Source organism: Zosterops lateralis (genome assembly GCF_965231275.1).
Source record: "Zosterops lateralis genome assembly, chromosome: 3".
NCBI lineage: Eukaryota > Metazoa > Chordata > Aves > Passeriformes > Zosteropidae > Zosterops > Zosterops lateralis.
Genome location: NC_139764.1, coordinates 80048092 through 80053960, shown reverse-complemented (window position 1 = coordinate 80053960; position 5869 = coordinate 80048092). Strand labels below are relative to the sequence as shown.

General features: G+C 37.8%; 1 long non-coding RNA gene across 1 annotated transcript; it reads right to left on the bottom strand.

Annotated features, from left to right (window-relative positions):
* Window positions 1-2854: 2854 nt before the first annotated feature.
* Window positions 2855-5635, bottom strand: LOC310907684. Its single transcript, XR_014589691.1, has 3 exons — window positions 5540-5635; window positions 4110-4210; window positions 2855-2946 (listed from the first exon to the last, which is right to left on the bottom strand). It is a non-coding gene; the product is annotated as an uncharacterized lncRNA (long non-coding RNA).
* Between the last annotated feature and the right edge of the window lie 234 nt (window positions 5636-5869).

Below are 5869 nucleotides of genomic sequence, written 5' to 3'. Positions count from 1 at the left end.
TTGAACTGCTGAGAGATGAGGTCAAATCTATGGATACTGCTACCCCTCTTCATCCTGATCTACTTTTAGGGGGCAGAAGTGTACAGGTCTATGGGACCCAGTAAAACCTCTCCCAACACAGTTATCATTAGCAGGCTTCAGAATATTAGAGATTTGCAAACATCTTCTTTACCTCTCTGGTGCTTCCATTTCCCAGTCTAAGTCCTATCTCATGAGTTTATAGTAGGGCTTATAAAGGACTTTCACATCCAGAAATCTCAGTGTTAAGAATATAAGATTAATGAACATTCAAAATTATACTCAAGTACATCCCTGGAAGTGTTCAAAGCAAGGTTGGATTGAGCTCTGAGCAATCTGGTCTAATGAAAATTGTCCCTGTTCATGACAAAGTGTTAGAATTAGAAGATTTTTCAAGTCCCTTCCAACCCAATTTATTCTGTATCACAAAAATGAGAAAGTACATAAGGAAGCAAGAATCAGTTCAGACAAACAAGCATTTTAAAGCATCAGTACAAAATTAAACTAAATTCTTGGAAATCAAAAATATTTATTAAACACTCAAATGATATCTAAAGCTTGCATGAAGCTGAAACCAGGTTACATTTTCCACAAGAATGCCAACTGTATTCCTTCTACTTTGCTCTATAAAGAGGAGTGGTTTGGCAGGTCTCTCGAGGAAAGAAGACCAAACAACTCCTTTGTTACATTGCCATGGAAATACAAATACAAACAGAGCACCTCCTGCTTCCACAGGCTCCAGTCATTCACAGCTCAAAAGCACCATAAACCATGAGATGTAGCAGACCCAGGTAACAGCAGAATTCAGTTGCTGCCCCCTTTCTGAAACTTTCCCTGAAATGTAGATCATTTATTTGAGATTCAGCATGCTCTTACTGCAATGCTGTCATTATTTTGAACTTGTTTGTGACTATCCTTCTCTGTTTCAGCTGGGAATAGAAGCAGGAATACTGAAATGCCACACAAAAGGCTGTGTGATGTTTCCCTCTTTTTGATGAGAAATAGAAAACCCCAGAAACTTCTTGAGTAAGCCTGTTTTTATAAGGTTCTTAGCCTGTTTTTTGGATAGCAAAGTAAATCTTTCCTTCATTAAGCTGCCAAGTCTTTTGTGGGGCGGCCAATGATCCACAACACCCAACCTTCAAGTTTTCTTCCCCCTGTTTTTTCTTCTGAAGTTTTGTGGAACCATTCCAGCCTGATTCAGCAGGCACACTAATGCCTCCTCCATATCTATATGCCATGAAGAGGAACTGAAGTTCCAAGTATTACATGGAAAAGTTATCAGTGAAATCAAAGAGGCAAGCAGCTAAAAGTCATTATCCTACAAATTAATTGGAATGGGATGTGTAAGAAGTTGTTCAAGTAAATGAGAATTGAGGAAAACAGTGCTTTGTTAAATGCCTTCAGTGAAACTACCTGCTGCTGTTTGTTTAGAGACAAAAGTTCTAAACTGCTTATAAGTACTCTTTATCTATATTTTTATTTTTGTAGAAGGAGAAAGAGCTATACTGTCACCCCGCAACTAGGCAATTTGCATCCTTTTTTGTACATTTTTTGCTATATATCAAACTACTGATCTTGTTCAATCTTCAGATGTGTCCAGTGCTTCAGACTAGTTGGACTCTCCCCCAGAACAGGATTATGAGTGTTCACTGTGGAAATATTACATATTTTACATACAACATTTACCCACACAGAGCTATAATTAGCAGCCTGTAGCCTTCTAAGAGGCTCTCCTGAGCTTGGCAACACCTTTTTTAAACAGGCAGTTTATCTTCTGATAAGAAACAGAAAGTCTTCATTTACTGTTGTTTAATGCTATTAGAACCTATGCACGCAGTTTCCATAACAAGATAGGAAAAACAAGCCAAGTCTTCTGCGTGGGATTTTTCTGATCTCCAGGATATAGGAACACACCTATGGTATCTTAGTGTGTGAGTCACTGGGTTGCTGATGTCATGCAGTATGTACTGTTAGGCTCGAGTAAGCGATAGAGAGTTCACTACAGGACAATAACTTCTGGTACTCTGACGTATCACCTGCCTTTTGCAAAAGTCATAGCCAGGTAGAAAGTTATTTTAAATATATAAAAAATTACATTTAGAGACAGAAAAGCAACATTCTATTTTCCATTTGTAACGCCATGCTGTTAAACCTGTGACTATAGTGCTGAGCACAGAAAATCAAAAGCTGCACTGCCCTTTGCCCACCCCTCTACCCCACCACAGCTACGCTCCCTAGGCACCCTGCAAACCTGCAAAACTTTAGCAACCAGGGCGTGCCACAGGCAAGAACTGCAGAAAGGGTTGCCAATTTTACTTGTTCCCCCAGGTCTTGGAAAGTGTTCTTAAATATGGCTCAGCAAACAAAGCAAAAGCCACACTCCTGAACAGTTTGTAACATTTAAATAAGAGTCTCGCATTTACTATCCAGGCGTGTAACTGTGTGGGTGTTGTCAGAAGGTACACTTACACATCCTGACACACACAGGGTGAGGGGAAGAAGCAGTTTATTTCAAGAGAAAAGGCATCAAGATGTTGCTGAGCCCTTGGGCAAGAGAAAATGAGGCTGTGCAGGGGTCCTGATCACAGGCAGGAACACATGCAGGTTCCAATATTTTGCAAAGACAACTGTGACTGCAGCAAAGGAAGCAAAAATCAATACATCTGGCTACTGCCCTGAAGAGGAATTGTTTGCCTACAAACTTTTTGGACATCCTAGAATATCCATCGGCCAGATATTCTCTATGCATACACCATTACATATCTTTTTTGAGATCAAATCTACTAATATACAGTGACTGTTCAGTGTCAAAGTCAGTTTTTTCCCATTACTTCCAGTATTGTCTCTTAAACTCTCCATCACAAGATCCAGGCCCTGCTCCCTGGGATTTCCAGGGGTTTTTTCCTTAACCTCTTCTTTCTTCTCCTATGCAAAAAGAAACTTCAGTCACTCCCTTCTGGCTCATGAGGTGGTCCATTCCTGTATCTTCTAGGATCCAATTTTTTTTCTGCAAATAATCCTTTTTCCTCATTCTTTGTGTCTCACCTTCAAAAGAATTGCCACCACAGCAAGCAACCAAATTCTCATTTGCTTAATTCACTCTTTCCTTAGAAATCAGGACTAGTAGAAAATAGTTAGAAAGAAGCCATACACTCAGCCACACCCTAACCTTCATTCTAAGTAAAAATACTCACCTTATGTCATAAGAATCATCATCCTTTTCTGGATAATTTGCAAAGAAGGGGAAAATGGCTAAGACTAACAAATATCCATTATAAATAGCACCTCCTATTAGATCCATGGGTGCTTTCGTGGAGGAGCAGAATATATTCTTTAGAGGATCTCTAGATAACTCCTTGAATATTTATGGCTTCATCTTCACAGACTGCATAAGCCCTTCTGCATAAGCCCTTTTTACTGATAACAGATGTGAAGATATTAGGAAAAATTTCTTCACCGAAAGGGTAGTCAAGCAGTGGAACAGTCTGTCCATGAATGTGGAGACCATACCTCGATGTATTTAAAAGATGTGCAGATTTGGCATTTGGGTTTTGGCAGTCCTGGGCTAAGTGCTGGATCTTAGATGTCTTTTCCAAGCTAAACAATTCTAAGATAAATTACACAAACTGGAGACACATTGTCAAGAAAGGGTCTGAACAGATTCCCTGTAGAAGCAATTAGATTTCTTGCTTTGAAAGGGAAAACAATTTAAGCAGAAAGAAACAAGGAACAAATTATAGCCTGAAATGAATGGTGAGAAAGAATACATTATTTGATCTCAGGGCAGATTTGTATTGTTGATTTAAGACAATTCTGAAAAATAACTTTTAAAAAAACTCACACCAACAAAACAAACAAACAAACAAAACAAAAAACACCAGAAAAAAAATCTACCAAATACAACACTAAAATGCAGCAAAAGAGTAATTTCCATTATTGAGTGACTAATATTATTTATTAGGCTCTCATCTGAAATCTGAAATATCTTGATTATGAAAAGAAGCTGGGGTAGATACAGAGAAGGCTACTGAGATGTCTGAAAAGTGAAGAGTCAATCCAAAGGGAGAAGGCCATAGAAATTATTGTACCTGTTTGCAGAAGGTTGACTAGCAAGATAAGGACTGCTGTCTGGCACTGCCAGAAGGTAAACAGGTGAGTCACGGAAATAATCTCAGCTCATCAAAACTAGCTGTGAAGGAAGCATTGCAAGGAATCAGATAATTTTTTAACCTAAAGGCTGATACTCCATAGAAATAGAGTAGAATATCAATTTAGTATAGAGTTTTTCAATAGAAAACAAATTTGCTTTCAATCTTGAGCCATTAATCAGTGAGGTGAAAATGTGTTTATTGTGATAGCAAAAAACAGACATTGAAAATTCAGAAGTTCCTCTCTAGTTGTCTTATTTAGTATTTCTTAAATTATATTTGCAAACTTGAAAAGAACATCAGCAGGATACAGAGAAAATAAAAGAATCACTCTAATGCAGTTCATGGGACTTAGACAAGTGTTTAAATACAGACAGTTAGACCCATACTGGAGGCCAAGGGCTGCTCTCAGACTTGTGTGATCCTGAAATAGCTCTTTGTTGTTCATGGATGCCTGCTAAGCAGGGTAGCTCAGAGATGTGTCTCTGCTGGTGGTCACATGCAGACACCATTCCACCTTCAGCCCCTTCTACCACCATGACTTTAGGCTGCTTCCCAGCAGGAGCAGCCATCCTCCAGCAAACACAGGATGCCTGACTTTTAAACTGTGGATGAATAAGGGATTTGCTAATATTGATTTATGGTTGAGAACAAAGTGTTCATAATTAAGTTGGCAAAGATACACATGTTCATTTTGTTAGCAAAGATATTGTTAGGCCAGAGCTCTGCTAGGCTATATGATTTTAAGTGCTTAAAACAAATTAGGACCACTAAATTTCAAATATTGTAAGTAAAACCCAGAATATTACCTACACTCCATATATTAACTCTTTCATAATCAATTTTCTTTGGCTAATGCTAAATTAACTATTAATACACATTTCAGAGTTCTAATTCTGAAGCATAACCAGATAAATAGATATCAGAACACACTCAAGGATTTTACTAAATCAGCTGGAGGACTCAGAGAACACATGGGAACTGTGGTGACAACTTTCCAACAATTATTCAATAAGCTGTTTTTACAGTTCTGCCAAAATCCTGATTAGCTCAAATACAAAGCCCAGTTACAAAGTAATCTATAAACCACACAACTAGTGAATGAAAAACCATAGTGGAGTGAAATCCAGAAAATAATAACAGTGCAAAATATAATAGTGAAATACTTAGCATTAATGGGTCCTGCAGTATGAATGCAGATTCTGCAGTTAGAGAAGACTTGGAGAAAGATGATAGAAAATAGTCACTGAAATAGCAAAACTGCTAAACCTGGAAGGCCTACAAAGTGTGGGACCATATGTCTTTGCAGAGCTTCAGAGAAACTATGTTTCTATTCATTGTCAGAAGAATAAGAGCAACAAAACTTTTACCTGTATCAGGAAGCAGCAGATATAAATCTTCTTATGCAATTTGGTCTTGGAATTTATTGCTCCAGGATGTCAGTGATGCCAAATATCTAGGTAAACCGAAATAGTAAATATATTTTCAGAAAGGAAAAATATTCCGTGTTGTCGCAATCAATGTTAGTGTTACAAAAGAATACTAAAGGGTATAAAATAATTTTTCATAGTTTATTCCCATCATCCACATTTCCTAGGGAAGAAAGGAACTCCCATCAATCAGATGAGGTTATTGCATCTTTTAATTATTAATACTTTCTTTTCATTATCTGGTTCTACCCATCTTCAGAAAAGGCACAG